We start from the raw sequence: 22,084 nt of genomic DNA, 5'->3' as shown, positions 1-22,084 counted from the left end.
ATCTCAGCGATATTTTCCGGCGATGCTTAGTGATAAGAAATTTGTTTCTAAGCCTAGTTAGCGATAAATATCGCTAATCGTTGTTAATATGCCCCCCAGAGTCTTATGAGGAAAAGTTAGAAAACACCCAAAACCATTTAAGAGTCAAACTCTGCCATTTGGGGAAGCAAAAGAGGTGCCCCGGAAGCAGTACACCCATCCAAACAGGAAATCCCCTCTACGCCCCAAGTCTCTTGAAAACATAGTATTCCATTTAATTTACATAAATCCAACCCCTGCTCATTTGCTAATAATGTCCTTAGCCTTGCAATATTCCAATTAAGTACAATCAGATTATTTTTAGATGTGTTCAGAAGCACACCTTCCCTATTCAACATCACTGTTGTGCTGGCTTCTCTCAGGCACGTCCCAGCCAGAGATCAGCCAATCTCCTCCTTAATGAGTCAATCTACATCTGCAAGTGTTAGAAATGGGATTTCCGGTTGGCTAAGGCTTGCGCCAAAGCCAGGCAGAAACCACCACTCTAATCAGGGCAAGGGAGTTACACGCCAAAGATATCCCCTGCTCACCCTCTAGGTAACATGACACGAGCAGTAAGGCTAATCCCGGAGGCAATGTAAGTTAAGTATTTGCGCACGCACCCACCAGCAACAACATCCCCGGCCCCCCACAAAAGGAACTCCACACAAGGTTATATATAAAAACTAGCAGCCCGTCCCGATGTTGTCCGGGTATGAAATAGAATGTTTGTAATGTGTGTATTTGGCAAGGGCAATTTATTTTAAAATCTCGCGGTAGACAACATTTTTTGTTTCATTAGAATAGGAACGGAGAAGGCCCAGCTGCAGCCGTGGTTGATGTTAGCAGGCACAACCTCAATGGGAGCACAGAGGGAAAATAGGACTGGGTCGCCCTCCACTCAAACTTAGACCAATCAACAAAAGACCCTGTCCAACGGACGACAAAATGTGTCAGTTACTACAAGAATAGCACAGTCTATGTGTACTGATATCTATTCTGGAAATTACATACCAGTTACCCCGTCGGTGGTGTTTCCGTGAGGTGTCACTTGTTTTTTACACATTTTTTCGAGGTAGAAGTTGGTCCAACACTGTGGGTGTGGATCCCTGTTATTGACCTAGATGGGTCAGACGTCTTGTACCCATTGTTCTGTGTATCTGTCAAGCAGGATGGGCCTTTTTTAACGTGAACTTGGGCGCAGTGCAGTGAAGTGTCCCCTCAGAAACTGTAGGGTACCAGAATAGATATCAGTACACATATACTGTGCTATTCTTGTAGTAACTGACACATTTTGTCGTCCGTTGGACAGGGTCTTTTGTTGATTGGTCTGATGTTAGCAGGCGCCAGTAATTGGTGTAGTGATCCGCCGCCAGAGCCCGGCTTGAGCCCTGGTTGATGTTAGCAGGTGCGTGTAATGTCGTTGAATGAGAGAGTTATCAGCCGCAGGTAAATCCGTTTAATGAGAGAGTTGAGTGACAGCGAGTAGAAGAGGCTGCAGTAATTGTCCCCGCAGACACGCTCATTTGCGTGTTCCCACGCTTGAGGCCCAGATGCAGGCCTGTTTGATGTTAGCAGGTGCGTTTTCCTCCGCTTGAGGCCCATCTGCAGCCCTGGTTGATGTTATCAGGCGCGTTTAATTAATGTACTGATCCGCCGCCTGAGCCCGGCTAGTGCCCTGGTTGATGGTAGCAGGCGTGTGTAATTTCGTTCAATGAGAGAGTTCAGTAACAGCGCGCAGGAGAGGCTGCAGTAACGTTACTTACCAGGCCTCCAGGTAAACGCGTTTGTCACGCCCCCAGCACACGGCCACAGCAGACGATCTTCTGATTAATGTACGACCCACATGGCATGAAGGGCGGAACGTAGCACACCCCCCCAGCGTTTCTCACACCCCCCCAGCGTGCCCCTTGATGCGGCGCAATAGCGTTCACATGGCATGAAGGCCGGACACATGCCCCCAGCGTTTCTCACGCCCCCAGTGTGCCCCTTGATGCTGCCCAGCAACGTAATTGGCGCTTGTATGTACGACTCACATGGCATGAAGGGCGGACACATGCCCCCAGCGTTTGTCACGCCCCCAGCATTTGTCACGCCCCCAGCACACGTCCACAGCACAACGCAGACACGCCCACAAGGGACTACTTTGCTGGCACGGTTCTTTTACCTTTTAAATGTATAGAGGAGTTGGCCTAACGGCTAAGGCGCTCGACGTCGGACCTGGGGATCTGGGTTCGAGTCTTGGTAACGACACCAAACATCCTGTGATTCTGGGCGAATCACTTACAGCCTGATTCATGTACGGGCCGTTTTGCGTGGCCCTAATAGCGAATCATAGCGACTCGCTATTGAGGACACGCAAAACGGTATTCATGTTGGAATTGCTAAATAAATAGCGATTCCTACATGTTCTCTATTTGCGAGTAGAAAATTGCTACTCGCAAAAAAAGGAATAACTCCCCATTCATTCCTATGGGCCAAAAGGCCCATAGGAATGAATGGGGAGTATCCCTTATTTGCGAGTAGCAATTTACTACTCGCAAATAAGATAGCGATTTTAAGGGTGCCAGGGGTGTCCAAAGGACACCCTGTAGCACCCCTAAAATGCACATTTGAACAGGTGTTGCGCACACACATGTCGAAAGGACATGTGTGTGTGCAACATGCAACTTAGAAAAATGCTTTTAAAAGCATTTTTCTAAGTTTTTGCTATTTGACCTCTCGGTACATAGAGCCCAAATTTGCAAAATCGCAATTTTTGAAAGTGTCATGAATAGCATTTAAGGAATCTCTAATAGAGATTCCTTAAATGCTAATTCTCGCATATTAGCTAATTCTTCATTAGCGATTTTTGCATTTGGGATTGTGAATCCCAAATGCCAAAATTGCACTCGCAAAAGGCAAGATTCTGAGAATCTTGCCCTTTGCGAGTGCAATTTAGCTTCATGAATCAGGCTGTTAATCTCCCCGTGCCTAACAAAAATGAATGTGTGTCCTCATGTAACGTAACTGGTGCTATGTAAAGCGCTCTGATACCTGATTCAGTTCGGGTCAAGTTCGCGCTATATAAAACCCTTCAACTACTATATGGTGGCCGTCTGCATAGCCTATGTCCTTCTGCTGCAACTGCCCTTTCCAACGCTGTATTGGGTGTTGTGATTGGTGCTGTGGTTACTGAGATTACCGGCCTCAAATGTTTGGGCTCTCTCTTTATAATATTAGTATGGATAGCCTTTGTATTATACCAAACACATTAGATAATAAACTCACACTTTACAATGTGCCATAGGCACAGGCAGAATTTACAGGGGATTATGTACATGCGACAGGACCACGTGGGCCACTGTCAGGAATAAGCACTTATAGAACTAGCACTTGGTAGAATTAGCACTTTGTAGGAATAACGCTTAGCACATAGAACATATAAGAACTCTAGCACCAAATAGCCAATGTGGCACACAACCAGTAACCACTAGTAAAAGGTAAGTACCACCTACGCAATCCTAACCACCTTAGGCATATATCACGCAGGGAACCATGAACTCATTACCATAACTATACTAGGAAAAACAACCACCTAAGCATAACAATACATTTAGGGGTATAGGCTAGAAGCTAGACACATGACGCATAAAAACACATTTGGCACATAAATCACATTAGGGTCCAGGTTGCGCTACTGCGCCAAAACCTAAACGTAGTAGCTGCCCACTACTTGCTGGGCAGCTTGAGACAGAACAGGGCCTAAACTCTGCAGCTGGCACTTAGTGCTGCGCAGCTGGGGAAGGCCAAAGTAGGGCTGGAGGAGTGCGCCTCACTCCTGAGTCCAGAGAACACGTCCCTAGAGAGAAAACCTAAACGTAGCAGCTGCCCACTACTTGCTGGGCAGCTGGGAATAAAAGTGCGGCATGGGTTCTCACTAGCCCGTAGAACAAAGGTGGCCAAATGTTAGAGCCAAGGGGCTCCCATGTCCCTAGGAGCACTCTGGCGCTGGATAAAGAACTGTGCGCCAACTAGGGAAAGAACTGGCCCCCAAATACTGTAAGGCGTGCTGGCGCTAGCAATAAATATGTCCATGAGGTTGGAGCGGCCCACTGCCATCCGGGGCCGCTCTAAAGGGGAAAATTGGTCCTGGGCCTCGAAAACCACCACCCGGGGCAAGAGCACGGGCCCCTGAGGACCTCGCGGGGCTCCTTAAATAACTGTGGCCAGAAGGAAAGAGGACTTGCCCCCAGATTGGAGGAGCCATACGGGGCTCTAGGAATAAACTGGCCCCCAATGTGGGAGTATTTTAGCCCGCACTCACCGGGGCTTTGCAGGACCTCTGCAGGTGCTGTCTCCTCGTCGGGGACTGCTGGCGGGACTCGGCCTCCGGGGCTCCCCTTCGCTCATGGGAGCCCCGTCACACACCATGCCTAGTCAGGTATGAGGCGCAGCTTCACCCGGACCCCCATCTCGGGACCGGGACTTCAGGTAGCGCCCGCGGTACGGTGTGCGGCTTCTCCGCAGCCGCAGGGAAACACGGAAATGACGCGCCCTTCCGGCCTGGCTGCAGGCCCCGCCCCTGTCACGGGCAGAAGTGCCTGGCTTCCGGGTCGGCCGAACGGGGCCGTGGCGGTGATCTTCTTTGCGCTCAAAACGAGGGGTAGGCTCCCTCTGGAATCATTAAATAAAAAGGAAGGCGTAGGGTGGTCACCTGCGCCAAAATAATTAAATAAACCGGGTGGCACCCGTAGGCAACAACGAAAGAACAAATGCAGGGTAGGCTCCTGCTCAAGTAGAACACACAATCCACGGGCATAATGCAGGGTGGGCTCCTGCAATAACAATAAAGCGCTCCTTTAGGGGAAATGAAGCGCTCACTAGGCTAGTATCTTTTAGGTAAAATGCAGCCTCTCCATGCTGCCAAAGTTCCTAGAGAGTCAAAGGGAAAAAGTCAAAAGGGGTTCCAGGGCAAAGCAAAGTCCCCAATCATCCCAGGAAAGGCAGAGGGGTCCCAAAGAGTCCTCCATCATCCAGGGCATCCAGTGGCTGGGCAGGGCCCAGGGAGGCAAGCCTTCCCCTGGGCCCCAGCAGCAGCATGCCCCTGGTAGATTCTAGTTAGGAAACAAGAAATGTTAACATGAGGTCACAGCCTCATTTTATACACAAAATCCCTTTGTCTCTAGGGTGCAGGGTGGGGGAAAACCAGACGCAGCTGGTTCTGGAGCACTTTGTTTTGCCCATCCCCTGTCCCTATTCACTGGACATCAGTCACACCACAGGGGGCGGAGCCAGCATGGTGGAGGGAAAGCCCAGCCCTATTCAGGTCCCAGGTGCAGCCCCTCCCTGCCATCAGCATGCAGATCTCTCCATTCACCACCGGGGCAGACCCATCCTGACTCCAGGAGCCGGGCACACCAGCCAGCTCCAGCCAATCAAAAGCCAGACAGTCACTGCACAGACAGGCCAACTTCTAGAAGTGGCACTTCCACACTAGACACATGAACGCCGCACACATCATCGCGCAGCATTCAATCTCACGAGTTCGCACATACCAAACTCGCACCTGCACTCCCCACGCATCAGGAATTACCATGGACAAACATTTCCCCATGCATTCCTATGGGAGGGCAGGCCAATCTCACACACGCACTCAGAGAGCGCACGCACTTTACACTGCACCACAGTGCAAAAGTGCGTAAAGACCAGAAATCATTATACTGATGTAACATTAAAAGGCAAAAAGTTCAGGGGTGGACCTGCCAGAAGGGCCAAGTCCAACACAAGGGCATCAATGTAGGAACGGCATAGGGGCTAGTTCATCTCACATGACCCTATCTTGCACTATAGATATTGCCAGAGTACCTTGACCTGGTAAATTAAGAGCTCGAGCAGGAGCCCCAACGACTTGGGGTTCAGGCTTATCGAAACATCCAAGGGGCAGTTCTGAGATATTGATGGGTTCCAATGGGGTACTCCAATTTCCTAATTATAGACTTTAGGCCAAGTGTGGCGTATTGAAATTAACAATGTACAAACTAGGTGGAAAGCTTCTGTAATGGCGTATCCAATTTAAAGTCATGTTATGTAGGCCTGGGCGGTGAATTCTGTTCCGTTTGCGAAGTTTGCAGAGGTTTCTGCAGTCTGCACTCCGCGGAGCTCGCAGAGTGCAGAAAACTCTGCTTCGTGTGGTGCAGTGGAGTTTTTTCCATGCTCGCGCTCGCGAACGGTAAGTTTGTGAGTTTGAGCTGTCACTTGGGTAGAATTTCTACCCGAGCGGCAGGAAGATCAGCGCGAACAGCTGTTTGCACTACACTGAGTTTTTTTGTAACTTCGCTGAGTTTTGCATTTCAAAACTCCGCAAACTATGCCCAGGCTTAATGCTAAGTAACTGTTCATAGGTCTCCTTTTGGCCCTTCCTTAGGTCGGATACACCAGCGAGGATGAATACATATGGGCAGGAGGTGGGGTTAAACCTATGACCAGCTGTATTTCTTCTTTAACTACCCCCTTTTACCATTTGTTTTAGCTCCGTGACACTGGATCGAAGTGGGATGTGGCCCTAAGGATTGGGTTTCGTGATTAGGTTCTGTAGCTCCCCTCTTGGGGTGGGTACTAGTGAGGATATTTGAGTGATTTGCACCCTCTATTGGAACATCAGGCAAAGGAGTTGCATTGGCGACTGGTGATCGATGGGGGGGGGGGTTGTGACCCTGGGGGTTTAACCTGTGTGCACTTAAAGGAGCAGCCTCTTCATGGACAGACTTCTCGGAGCGAGGAAAAATCAGACAGACCAGCTTAGAATCGTCCATCATTTTTTTTAAACCAAGTAACGTGCAATCTATAGCATCCAATGTAGAGAAATTGGAGCAGCTCTGCCTGCACGAGAGACAATACTTCGGCCAAGACCGTCCCATCCTCGGATTATAGCCCCCTATCCTCGGACCATAACCCCCACCCATCCTCGGACCATAGCCCCCCCATCCTCGGACCATAGCCCCCCCATCCTCGGACCATAGCCCCGATCAAGCCCATCCTTATCCGCGTCATTCCCTGCTAAAGGCAGGTAAAATCCAGCTTCTGTTGAAGTTATAGCCGCAGCTGGGCACTTTGAAGATGGGGTACTGTGGTTGAACCTTTTATTTGCTTTGACTCTTGTAGATCGCTTAGGGTATTTAGCCTCCCTTAGAAGATGTGGGCTGTCTGGGGAACAAGAACTCAATGGCAAAGATTTGGCATTTGTTACTTGTGCCAGTGAGTCCAGAGATGAGGGCTCTTGGGCACTTGACATAGGAGCAACAGAACCTGAGGAAACAGGTGGCTTTATTAAAGGACCCGGCCCAGCCGCAGCAGAGAGGGACAGTCTTCTCTCTGTGTGGTCTTTTTCATTATTAATAGACATCACGGCATGCTGGAGGATTCTCTCCAACCAGGTGGGTATAGAAGGTGGTTGCACAGTATCAGAGCCCCCTCCCAATTTCCTTTCACTAATTGTGGCGCTCCTTGTCCCTTTAGAACCATGTCCATCCTCTGCACTAATGAATCAAAGAACCAAGGGGGGTGGCCCATCCCAGCCTCCTTCGGGCTCTGATGGGCGCAGATGAGCCTGCCCTTGGCCCGAGCTTCACATAGCCGTGGCCCGGGCATGCCTGCACGTGTCTCACACTGTGGGAGTCACCTGTTGCTTATGTGGCATCAGGAGGCTGGCCCCTCCTCCTCCAGCACAGAGAACGCAGGGGGATGTAATCCAACCCCAGTGAAGCGCAGCCCACACAGGCAGCAAGTGGGAAGGCAAAATAGGGCATGGGGCCTCGGATGGCCCGGTAAGTAAGTCCAAGTGTTGTTCCTCCCAGATTATCCTGATGCAGTTTCTCCTTGTGGAATCTGATGGTCTAGTCCAGCTTCAAGACCCTCTCATCCTGAGCATGTAAGGATACTATTGCTTCCTACATATCTTGATGCTTTTGCTCCTAACAGTTCTTGTTTTCTTGCTCCTCGCAGTGTTTATGATCTTGCATCATAGAGACTCATGGTGGGAACACTCTGAGCCCTTCATGATTTGCTCACTCCTAGTAAATCATGATGTTCTCACTCTGAATGTACCATGGTGCTCTCACTCCAGTGAATGATGATGGTCTCGCTCCTAGTATATCATAAAGCTCTCTCCGAATAGATCATGACGTCTCTCATTCCTAGAGAATCGTGATGGACTTGTGCCTACTAGTTCATATTCTTATCATTCCTAACAGAACATGAAGCTTGTACTCCAGCAGGTCATGATGGTAGTGCTCCTAACGGATCATGAAGTTTGCACTGCTAAAGTATGATGAAGCTTGCACCCCTAAGGGATCATGATTCCTTCACTCCCAGCAGATCATGAAGCTTGCACTCCTAACAAATCATGGCGCTTGTGCTCCAGGTGGATGACGATCCTCTAACTTCTAATGGATCATGATTCTCTCGCTCCTCACAGATCGGAAAATCCTCACTCCTAACCAATCATGATTCCCTCACTCATACCTGATCATGATGCCCTCAATCTTAGCTGATCAAGAAGCTAACACTCTTAGCGGATCATGATTCCTTTACACTAAGCAGATCATAAAGCTTGTGCTCCTATCGGATCATGATTCCTTTACTCATACCTGATCTAATTGCCCTCAATCTTAGCAGATCATGAAGCTCACACTACTAATGGATCATGATTCCCTTATGCCTAGCAGATCATGAAGCTCGCACTCTTAGCAGATCATAATTCCCTCACTGCTAGCATGAAGTTTGCGCTCGTAGCAGATCATGAAGCTCGTGTTCGCTGTCGATGATGATCCACTAACTTCTACTGGATCATGATGCTCACTCTCCTAACAGGTCATGATTACCTGGCTCCTAGCAGATAATGAAGCTCACGCTCCTGGAGGATTCTGATGCTCTGCATTGTACACAGACCATAAACTTTGTGCTCTCATGGGATGATGATCCTCTGCCTTGTAATGGATCATTAAGCTCATGATCCCGGTGGATGATGATCCTCTACCTTGTAATGGATCATGAATCTTGCATTCCCAGTGGATGATGATCCTCTGCCTTGTAATGGATCATGAACCTCGTGTTCCCAGTGGATGATGATTCTCTGCCTTGTAATGGATCATGAACCTCGCGTTCCCAGTGGATGATGATCCTCTGCCTTGTAATGGATCATGAACCTCGCGTTCCCAGTGGATGATGATCCTCTAACCGCTACTGGATCATGAAGCTCATTCTCCTAACAGATCATGATTTCCTAGCTCCTAGCAGATCAAGAACTCATGCCCCGGCAGATCATGAAGCTCACGCTCCTGCAAGATGATGATCCTCTACTTTCTAATGGATCATGAAGTTCATGTTCCCGGTAGATGATGACCCTCTTCCTTGTATTGGCTCATGAAGCTCGCGCTTCCGGCGGATGATGAGCCTCTGTCTTGTAATGGATCATGAAGCTCACGCTCCCGGCGGATGATGACCCTCTGCCTTGTAATGGATCATGAAGCCTGCGCTCCCGGCGGATGATGATCCTCTGCCTTGTAATAGATCATGAAGCCTGCGCTCCCGGTGGATGATGATCCTCTGCCTTGTAATGGATTATGAAGCTCACGCTCCAGGCAGATGATGATCCTCTACTTTCTAATGGATCATGAAGCATGCGCTCCCGGCGGATGATGAGCCTCTGTCTTGTAATGGATCATGAAGCTCGCACTTCTGTTGGACGATGATCCTCTACCTTCTAATGGATCATGAAGTTCATGTTCCCGGTAGATGATGACCCTCTGCCTTGTATTGGCTCATGAAGCTCGCGCTCCCGGCGTATGATGAGCCTCTGTCTTGTAATGGATCATGAAGCCTGCGCTCCCGGCGGATGATGATCCTCTACCTTCTACTGGATCATGAAGCTCGCACTCCCGGCAGATGATGATCCTCTGTCTTGTAATGGATCATGAAGCTCGCGCTCCCGGCGGATGATGACCCTCTACCTTGTAATGGATCTTGAAGCCTGCGCTCCCGGCGGATGATGATCCTCTGCCTTGTAATGGATCATGAAGCCTGCGCTCCCGGCAGATGATGATCCTCTGCCTTGTAATGGATCATGAAGCTCACGCTCCAGGCAGATGATGATCCTCTGCCTTCTATCGGATCATGATGCTCGTGCTCCCGGCGGATGATGAGCCTCTGTCTTGTAATGGATCATGTAGCTCGCACTTCTGGTGGACGATGATCCTCTACCTTCTAATGGATGATGAAGTTCATGTTCCCGGTAGATGATGATCCTCTGCCTTGTAATGGATCATGAAGCTCGAGCTCCCAGTGGATAATGATCCTCTGCCTTATAATGGATAATGAAGCTCGTGCTCCCGGTGGATGATGATCCTCTATACCTTCTACTCGATCATGAATCTCACGCTCCCGGCAGGTCATGTTCATCTACTTTCTAATGGATCATGCAGCCTGCGCTTCATGCGGATGATGATCCTCTGTCTTGTAATGGATCATGAAGCTTGCACTTCTGGAGGACGATGATACTCTCACTTCTAAAGGATCATGAAGTTCATGTTCCCGTTGGAGGATGATCCTCTCCATTGTAATGGATCATGAAGCTCGCGTTCCCAGTGGATGATGATCCTCTGCCTTGTAATGGAACATGAACCTCGTGTTCCCAGTGGATGATGATTCTCTGCCTTGTAATGGATCATGAACCTCGCATTCCCAGTGGATGATGATCCTCTGCCTTGTAATGGATCATGAACTTCGCGTTCCCAGTGGATGATGATCCTCTAACCTCTACTGGATTATGAAGCTCATTCTCCTAACAGATCATGATTTCCTAGCTCCTAGCAGATCAAGAACTCGTGCCCCCGGCAGATCATGAAACTCACGCTCCTGCAGGATGATGATCTTCTACTTTCTAATGGATCATGAAGTTCATGTTCCCAGTAGATGATGACCCTCTGCCTTGTATTGGCTCATGAAGCTCGTGCTCTCGGCGGATGATGAGCCTCTGTCTTGTAATGGATCATGAAGCCTGTGCTCCCGGCGGATGATGATCCTCTGCCTTGCAATGGATCATGAAGCTCACGCTCCAGGCAGATGATGATCCTCTACTTTCTAATGGATCATGAAGCTTGCGCTCCATGTGGATGATGATCCTGTGCCTTGTAACGGATCTTGAACCTCGTGTCCCCAGCAGATACTGATCCTCTGCCTTCTATCGGATTATGATGCTCGCGCTCCCGGCGGATGATGAGCCTCTGTCTTGTAATGGATCATGAAGCTCGCACTTCTGTTGGATGATGATCCTCTACATTCTAATGGATCATGAAGTTCATGTTCCCGGTAGATGATGACCCTCTGCCTTGTATTGGCTCATGAAGCTCGCGCTCCCGGCGGATGATGAGCCTCTGTCTTGTAATGGATCATGAAGCCTGTGCTCCCGGCGGATGATGATCCTCTACCGTCTACTGGATCATGAAGCTCGCGCTCCTGGCGGATGATGATCCTCTGTCTTGTAATGGATCATGAAGCTCACGCTCCCGGCGGATTATGACCCTCTACCTTGTAATGGATCATGAAGCCTGCGCTCCCGGCGGATGACAATCCTCTGCCTTGTAATGGATCATGAAGCCTGCGCTCCCGGTGGATGATGACCCTCTGCCTTGTAATGGATCATGAAGCTCACGCTCCAGGCAGATGATGATCCTCTACTTTCTAATTGATCTTGAAGCTTGCGCTCCATGTGGATGATGATCCTGTGCCTTGTAACGGATCATGAACCTCGTGTCTCCGGCAGATACTGATCATCTGCCTTCTATCGGATCATGATGCTCGTGCTCCCGGCGGATGATGAGCCTCTGCCTTGTAATGGATCATGAAGCCTGCGCTCCTGGCGGATGATGATCCTCTGCTTTGTAATGGATCATGAAGCTCGAGCTCCTGGCGGATGATGAGCCTCTGTCTTGTAATGGATCATGAAGCTCGAGCTCCCGCAATGATGAGCCTCTGTCTTGTAATGGATCATGAAGCCCGCGCTTCTGGCAGATGATGATCCTCTGCCTTGTAATGGATTATGAAGCCCGCGCTCCCGGCGGATGATGATCCTCTGCCTTGTAATGGATCATGAAGCTCGAGCTCCCGGCGGATGATGAGCCTCTGTCTTGTAATGGATCATGAAGCTCGAGCTCCCGGCGGATGATGAGCCTCTGTCTTGTAATGGATCATGAAGCCCGCGCTCCCGGCGGATGATGATCCTCTGCCTTGTAATGGATCATGAAGCCCGCGCTCCCGGCGGATGATGATCCTCTGCTTTGTAATGGATCATGAAGCCCGCGCTCCCGGCGGATGATGATCCTCTGCCTTATAATGGATAATGAAGCTCGTGCTCCCGGTGGATGATGATCCTCTACCTTCTACTCGATCATGAATCTCAATCTCCCGGCAGGTTATGATCATCTACTTTGTAATGGATCATGAAGCCTGCGCTCCATGTGGATGATGATCCTCTGTCTTGTAATGGATCATGAAGCTCACACTTCTGGTGGACGATGATCCTCTAACTTCTAATGGATCATGAAGTTCATGTTCCCGTTGGAGGATGATCGTCTCCATTGTAATGGATCATGAAGCTCGCGCTCCATGCGGAGGATGATCCTCTGTCTTGTAATGGATCATGAAGCTCGCGCTCCATGCGGATGATGATCTTCTGTCTTGTAATTGATCATGAAGCCTGCGCTCCCAGCGGATGATGATCCTCTGCCTTGTAATGGATCATGAAGGTCGCGCTCCTGCAGATGATGATCCTCAGCCTTCTACCGGATCATGAAACTTGCGCTCCCAGTGAATGATGATCCTCTGCCTTGTAAAGAGTGATGAAGATTGCGCTGCCAGTGGATGATGATGCTCAGCCTTTTACCGGATCTCACTCTCCTAACAGATCATGATTCCCTGGCTCCTAGCAGATCATGATGCTCACGCTCCCGGCGGATGGTGATCCTCTGCCTTGTAATGGATCATGAAGCCTGCGCTCCCGGCGGATGGTGATCCTCTATCTTCTACTGGATCATTACGCTTGCACTCCCAGCAGATGATGATTCTCTGCCTTCTATTGGTTCACTGATCCTGAACTGTTCTCCGGCGCATGCCCAGGTCCACCCAGAATGGTAAGCTGACCAGCGAAGCAGATGCCACACCCATTCAATGTGTCTGTCCGGACAAGAACCTGTAGAAACTGTCCATGTGGGATTTAAAGTTCCGGTGTTGGATGCACCAGGCAGTCTGCGGACCCACAGGGAGTGAGAAGGTTTAAATCCCCCATGATGCACCGCGGCGCTGCCTGCACCAAGTGACTGAAATGAATTGTAATCAAATGTGACAAGGCTTCAGCTGCAATCACAGGCTGCCGGGACCATTGCTTCTGTCCGGCTTTTGGGTGCTTTGCATCTAAATTAAAATTGAACTTCAAAGCCAGGGGACGGCTCCTATTCCAGGGATCTTAAGACAGTAACTGAGCCGCACACCCCCTTCAGTCCCCTCGCTTCAGGAAAAAACACTGGTTAATACAACCAGGAAGGAGTCAGGCCGGCCCTTGTTTCACTTCTGAATTATGTATGGATTCTCTCAGATGTCTTCACTTCTGCAGATTTGAAACTGGAGCCGAGCTTTGGTGGGGGCTTCCTGGGGTGTTTCTGATGCAGAGTTAATTACCCCAAAGCCTGTATTGACGCAAATCTCAATTTGGCGCGAGACTCGCCTTCACAATAGATGCAGAAACACATCAATGATCGGTTGAATTTTTTTAAAGCACAAAACGCTCATTTTTGCAAAGTATTATCAATGATCACTTTTTAGCATGATAAAATCAAACGTGTTACTCAGCATCAAAATTCTCGAAGGGGGGGCCGCTCGCATCACAAATACCCGTGTGACGTTATATTTATTCAACAACTATTTAAAGCGCTCTGTGCAGGTGGAGCCACGTCTGAGCGCTTTAAATAGGGTTATCAGATGCCTTCATGGCACTAGGGACACCATAATCCAGTCCTGAGTTTTCCTTTTACAAATCGTTGTTTGGAAGTATACCATTCCCCCTAACTACAGCTCCCAGAATGCTTCAGCACTCGAAGGCAGCCTCCTGGTGATAGAGAGCCATGTGGAGACCTCCGGCCTGAAGAAGGTTGAGGCTTCAGTGTCCGCTGAGGACAAGCAGGGAGGCCCCCGCTCTCCTGGGGTGGGGACACCGAAGGACAGCGCGGGGTGTGATGGGAAACCCCAGAGGGGCCACAGGTCATGCTCAGGCAGAGGTGCGGGCCAGGCCTCAGGATCTGAGGGGCACACTTTGTCTGTGTAGCGTGTGCTACCAGTGTGTGAATAGTGTGTGCAGCACTTGTGTGTGTGTATGTATTCATTTCCTTTGGTGTTTCTTTGTTCGCCCTAAGTGTGGCAGGGTATGCTCAGACATGAGTCCCTTGCTCACTTTGCCACTGGATTCAAGCAAGCCTGGCTGAAGACGGCTAAAATGCCAGAAACCGGTCCTCGGTAGCTTGTTTCCGGTTCAGGGAAGGCATGGCTTGGCAGTTCGGGCTGGACTGTTCCCATGAGGCACAGGGTCACACTGATTTGCATATGGCCATGTCTGAACTGGGGTGACAGAGTGGGCTAAAGAACGGTGATGGATCAAACCCAGATCAGTTGACTGGGGGTGAGTGCTTGTATTGTCAACGCTCCGTCCATCATTTCCTTTGGTTAGCAACTGCGCGCCGGTGACCAGTAACCTTTGGGTGGTGTTTAAGCTTTGACGATGCAGTAATGAAGTATGTTTCTGAGGTGTGCCCTGGGTCCAGGGGTAAGCCAAGCGCGTGAGAGGAGACACCTGGGAAACCAAAGTCCTATCCGTAACTTTACAACCCTGCACCAATGTCTGCATCCAAGCTCGGCCACCAACACATCTGGCGCCATCTTTACACCCCTGCACCAATGTCCTCATCCAAGCTCGGCCACCAACACATCTGGCGTCATCTTTACACCCCTGCACCAATGTCCTCATCCAAGCTCGTCCACCAACACATCTGGCGCCATCTTTACACCCCTGCACCAATGTCCTCATCCAAGCTCGGCCACCAACACATCTGGCGCCATCTTTACACCCCTGCATCAATGTCCTCATCCAAGCTCGTCCACCAACACATCTGGCGCCATCTTTACACCCCTGCACCAATGTCCGCATCAAAGTTGGGCCACCAACTCATCTGGCGCCATCTCACAACCCAGGCACCAATGTCTGCATCCAAGCTGGGCCACCAACACATCTGGCACCATCTTTACAATTCTGCACCACTATCCACATCCAAGCTGGGCCACCAACACATCTGTTGCCAACTTTACAACTCTGCACAAATGTTGGCATTCAAGATGGGTCACCAACACATCTGGCCCCATATTTAGACCCATGCACCAATGTCTGCATTCAAGCAGGGCCACCAACACATCTGGCACCATCTTTAAATCCTGCACATATGTCCACATCCAAGCTAGGCCACCAAAACATCTGGTGCCATCTTACAACCCTGCACCAATGTCTGTATTCAAGCTGGGCCACCAACATATCTGGTGCCATCTTTACAACCCTGCATCAATGTCTGCATCCAAGCTAGGCCACCAACACATCTTGCACCATCATTAGACCCCCTCACAAATGTCCGCATCCAAGCTGGGCCAACAACACATTTGGCACCATCTTTACAACCCTGCACCAATGTCTGCATTCAAGCTGGGCTACCAACACATCTAGTACCATCTTACAACCCTGCACCAATGTGTGGAACCAATCTGGTGCTTTCATTACAACCCTGCACCAATATCGGCATCCAAACTGGGCCACCAATACATCCGGCACCATCTTCATAACCCTGCACCAAACGTTTGCATCCAAGCTGGGACACTAACACATCTGGCGCCATCTTTATAACCCTGCATCAATGTCTGCATCCAAGCTAGGCCACCAACACATCTGTCGCCATCTTTACAACCCTGCATCAATGTCTGCATCCAAGCTAGGCCACCAACACATCTGGCGCCATCTTTACAACCCTGCATCAATGTCTGCATCCAAGCTAGGCCACCAACACATCCGGTGCCATCTTTACAATCCTGCACCAATGTCTGCTTCCAATCTGGGCCACAAACACATCCGGAGGCACCTTTACAACCCTACACCAATGTCTGCATCCAAGCAGGGCCACCAACACATCTGGCATCATCTTTAGACCCCTGCACCAATGTCCGCCTCCAAGCTGAGCCACCAACACACCGGGTGCTATCTTTACAACCCTGCACCAATGTCGGCATCCAAACAGGGTAACCAACACATATGGCGCCATCTTTACAGCCCTGCACCAATGTCCGCCTCCAAGCTGAGCCACCAACACATATGGCGCCATCTTTACAGCCCTGCACCAATGTCTGCAACCAAGCTGGTCCACCATCACATTTGGTGCCATCATTTCAACCCTGCACCAATGTGGGCATCCAAGCTGGGCCACCAACAGATCTGGCGCCATCTTTACAACCCTTCAACAAAAGACTGCATTCAAGCTGCTCCACTAACACATCTGGTGCCATCTCTACAACCCTGAACCAATTTCCGCATCCAAGCTGAGCCACCAACACATCTGGTGTCATTTTTACAACCCTGAACCAATTTCCGCATCCAAGCTGAGCCACCAACACATCTGGTGTCATTTTTACAACCCTGTACCAATGTCTGCTTCCAAGGCTGAGCCACCAACACATCTGGCATCATCTTTACAATCATGCACCAATGCCTGCATCCAAGCTGAGCCACCAACACATCTGGCATCATCTTTACAACCCTGTACCAATGTCTGCTTCCAGGCTGAGCCACCAACACATCTGGCATCATCTTTACAATCATGCACCAATGCCTGCATCCAAGCTAGCCACCAACACATCTGGCAACATCTTTAGACCTCTGCACCAATGCCTGCATTCAAGCTAGGCCACCAACACATCTGGCGCCATCTCTACAACCCTGCACCAATGTCTGCATCCAAGCTGGGTCACCAACACATCTGGCACCATCTTACAACCCTGCACCGATATCTGCATTCAAGCTGGGACACCAACACATCTGTCACCATCATTACAACCCTGCATCAATGTCTGCATCCAATCTGGGCCACCAACACATCTGGAGGCACCTTTACAACCCTACACCAATGTCTGCATTCAAGCAGTACAAAAGGGGGTGGTGATGGACGGAGCATCTGAACCAATCAAACACTCACACCCAGTCAAATGATCTGGGTTTAATCCATCACCGTTCTTTAGCCCACTCTGCCACCCCAGTTCAGACATGGCCACATGCAAATCAGTCTGACCCTGTACCTCATGGGAACAGTCCAGCCCGAACTGCCAAGCCATGCCTTCCCTGGACCAGAAACAAGCTTCCGAGGACCGGTTTCTGGCATTACAGCCGTCTTCAGCCCGGCTTACTTGAATCCAGTGGCAAAATGAGCAAGGGACTCACATCTGAGCATACCCTGCCACACTTATGGCGGCAAAAGCGGTACAAAAGGGGGCATTCAAGCAGGGCCACCAACACATCTGGCATCATCTTTAGACCCCTGCACCAATGTCCGCCTCCAAGCTGGGCGCCTCCAAATTGCACTGCTGGTGCTTAATTGCAGTGCAAGCTGTATATTTTCCACCAATGGGTAGAATTCCACAGAATCTCATGTGGTTTTTGTGTAATGGAATGAAACTTGATGAGTCCCTCCCAAACCTACTTATAATGGCCCCAAGTACCTGACCCACTAGCATCACGGGGAATGGCGCACGTAACATTCGTCTTGATTCCATTTGTATGGAGAATTACTTTATAACAGTTGCTCTAAACCTTCAATTTTGCTAGGAAAATATGTTTTGGTTTTGAAAAAACCCTTTATGTTATATTTGTACAGACCAAGGAATGATAGCAGTTGTGGGGTGTTTAAATGATTGCATAAACAAGTTTTTTTTTGGATATATTGATATTCCCTCATCAGTGATTCGATGCCCTAAACGATTTGGCCCTGATTGACCCAAGTCAAGGACTTAAGTGATGTTTAGTAAGCCACACATAGCTGCCTTGCGTTACTCTGCATTGGGAAGATGTTCCGTGCGTGCATCAAAATGCTGTCCCTTCCCAAGGCAGGCGCAACAAGGAGAAATATGTGTATTTTTCCTCAATATTTCCTCTTTCTAAGTCTGATGCATTTTGCAGCACACGTAGAAAGAGCTAAATGCCTTTGAGGATTGTTTTTGTGCAGGAAGTGACACCTTCCTGACTGTAAAGGCATGGCGCAAGGGTGCCTGTGTTGGCAGTAGGCAGCACTCAGTGCGCCAGCGCACCTAGAGAGTGGGAAAGTCCATATCTTAGTAAATATGGCACATTTCTACTCTCTTCATTTGATGCAACTCAACACAGCAAGGGGAATGTAAAAAAAGCTGTGCCTCTTTGGCTTTTTTCGTGTTGGTTTATGTCTTTTCTTATAGTTAGCCCTTTCTCAATTGACAATGCCTTTTCAAGTGACCACTCATGTTCCTTGTTCCTTCTAAAGACAAGACTATTGTCTTGAAATGTTATTATGCCTTTTGCATTACGAAACAAGTTATGCATCAACATTTTAAATGCTGGGGGGATATCAACCGAAGGGCATCCTCGGTACCGCTATTATAGGGAGGATATGACGTCAGCGTCCTCTGCTTTACCCCTAGAGTGTGGAGGATGTAAACATCTCATCCTCTGCATTCACTGTGAGTCTCTTCAAAGAATCAAGAAGCTGTCCTTGAAATTATTTCTTTTTCAATCACTATGACCCACAGTGAAAATGACACCAGTTGGCATTATTAGCAAGGCCCGGTTTCACTTCAATTAGTGCTCAGGGGCATAACTCTGCCCCTGAGCACTAATAAAGAAGGGAGAGGTGGCACTTAAAGGGGACACTGTCCACTACCCAGTGCTACAACTCCCTACTATTTCCCTGTTTTGCATTGCCCCAAAACTGTGCTTCCCACACTCAGGTGACATATGTTAGAAACAATATCAATTATTACTGGTGTAGAAAGAATGTTAATTTAACGCATGCAATAGCTTACTATGGGCCAGGTGTATGACCCATTTGCGCATGCAAAAACATATTGGGCCATGTACATAGCCTATTTAACGAGTCACAATTTTTTTTGTTACTCGCAAAATAGGTTTTGCGACTCGCTATTTGTTAGGGGCGTTCCCTTCCAAATAGCGAGTCTCAAAACAATGTACACATGTTTTGCAACCGCAATTGCGGTCGCAAAACACTCACAATTACCACCTAAGTAGGTGGTAATGCATTTGCAAATGGGAGGGTGTCCCCGACTCCCTTTGCAAATGCGTGCAAAATAATTTTTTAAGGGCAGGCAGTGGTTCCAGGGACCAGTGCCCTTAAAAAATTAAACGGAAACTTTTTTTTTTGAATGCATCCCGATTTCCTTTAAGGAAAACGGGATGCATTTAAATAAAAAAAACTGGTTTCTTAAAAAGCAGTCCCAGACACACACTGTCGTACATTTCATTTAGCCTCTCGTAATTTGCGACTCGCAATGTGTAGCTAATTGCGAGGCGCTAAATGAAAGGGTGGTACATCTGGCCCTAAATATCTTTGTCAAAGAAACATTTACAAAAAACTTTTACTCACTGGATGATGTCATCAGTGATGTCATTTGAGATGTCATCAGTGATGACACTGACCATGTCATTAGTAATGTAATATGTGAGTTTATAAGCAGTGCATTGCTGGGCATAAGTTATAGTTAGTTAAGATAACTATAACTGCTGAATTTCAATGGTTTTGAAGGAGTGTAATCTGAGCCTAACTATAACGTCTCTGTAATCTTTGTGACCTCCTATCGGCCCACCCCAGGAGGAGCAGAAGGAGACCAGGGAAAAAAGATTTAGAAAAGGAAGGGTGCGGTGATCAACCAGCCCCTGATCATACGTCCATCTCAGAACAAGACCAATAGTGTTTCAGGGGTGTTTACTGCCTCTCTGTTTCCCCCTGTGGGGCAGAAAGTCCGCTATACACGGGGGCTTATTTGTTTTAGAAAGCAAAATATACTCCCACCCCTAAAGAGCCCCAGTCTTTCTGCCCCCCTCCACCCAGATGAGTTTGGCTCTGGATATGGCTTCTTCTGATGAGGGACTTGTGCAGCTGGTTATCACTCTTGATAAGAGGGACAGACCACCTGGTCTCTTCTCATCTGCTCAACAAAAGTATCACACTCACACTTTCCTGGGCAAGTGTGGAGAGCAGCTGCTTGTTGGCCAATGAACCTGCGGATGGCTAATTAGAAATCACCTTCTTTCAATGACAGCATTTAGTTCTGATCCAAAATACTGTTCTAAGCACCACCTCTTCAAAACGTCCAAAACAACAGAGTCATCATGAGGTTAACATTCAGAGAGGTGATTCAAAATGTGTTGTCCTTCGTTGCCAAAGCAATGAAACAGCATGGCAAATTTTCATTAAGGCATGGATTTCTCCCCATTGAAATCTGTAAGGTAATCACTAAGGACACTGAGACAGCTCCGAAATGACTTACTTGATGTTTGTGCACCTGAGATTGAAGGATGTATGACGTTACAACGCATACTTTTACAATGCATACCTTTACAACGCATTTTTTACAACACAACATCCATTACAACGCATGCCATTACAACAAATTTTTTAAAACTTCCTTTACAACGCATTCCTTTACAACGCATACTACTTTTACAACGCATAACATTACATTGCATGTATGGTAAGTATTGGATAGTGTAGGGGTAAAAATGACTATTCTATCTCCAGGGGGGTGCAACAGTAGGGTAAGTGTTGGATAGTGTAGGGGTAAAAATTACTATTCTAACTCCAGGGGGTGCAACAGTAGGGTAAGTGTTGGATAGTGTAGGGGTAAAAATTACTATTCTAACTCCAGGGGGTGCAACAGTAGGGTAAGTGTTGGATAGTGTAAGGATACTATGCGTTGTAATGTTATGCGTTGTAATGGTATGCGTTGTAATGACATGCGTTGTAGTGGTATGCGCTGTAGTGTCATGCGTTGTAATGGTTGCGATGTAATGGATGTTGCGTTGTAAAAGTTTCGTTGTAATGGTAGTGCGTTGTAAAAGTTGCGTTGTAAAGATTGTTTCCTGAGATAGAATGCACTTATAAGAGGTGCAGAATAAACTCCAGGTTATCCTAAGATGCAACCGATATCCCACTGAGCCTTGATACGCACAGATAACGTGCTGGCAAATGTTGAACAGAATGTTGGCCCTCATCAGAATGAGGCTGGCCTCGCCTCGCGTTCTATGACACAGCTCGGCTGATGGCCAATCACTGAGCTGTGCATTTCTAAGCACCGCCCCTCTGTCATGCTCAGCTCCAGCCACTAATCTGGTCCTCTGGGAAACCTTCTCCCCTGCAGACCTCAGGTAGGATTTATTTAACCTTAGCCACCATGCGGGGGTCTCCCTGCCAATGAATGGAACCATCATGGCCAACAAGGGGATGGGGAGCACCCTGCCTCCCCGGTCAGGCTTCTATCCCCAAGTGGAGGCCAGCTCTGCCCCAAAGGCAAGCAACCAACAGAGGCCACTGACAGCTGTCAGTGTCTGAAATCAGGCCATCACCATCCACTGACAAGTGGGTGCTCCAATCATGTGCCCGAAGTCGCCCTCACGTCCAGCCGCCGGGCAGGCAAGGAGTCACCCAAGTCCTCCTTTTGACCTCTTAGGTTTTTGGGAGTGAGGGACTATAACCTCTAGTGGAAGACATCCTCCTCCCATTCTGCCATCTGTGTGCCCGGGATCTGTACCCTGAGATTGTGCCCAGAGGTCCAGGACGTCTGTGGCAGACAGACAGTCCCTCTTAAGTGTGACCCACTCATTCTGCATCGTGTAGGAGTGTGCCTGGTGCAGCTCCACCGGTTCCTGTTGCTGTGACAGTGCAGGCAGCACCTCCAGGCCAGAAGTGTCTTA

Source organism: Lissotriton helveticus, chromosome 11 (genome assembly GCF_964261635.1).
Source record: "Lissotriton helveticus chromosome 11, aLisHel1.1, whole genome shotgun sequence".
NCBI lineage: Eukaryota > Metazoa > Chordata > Amphibia > Caudata > Salamandridae > Lissotriton > Lissotriton helveticus.
This window is presented reverse-complemented; position numbering follows the sequence as displayed.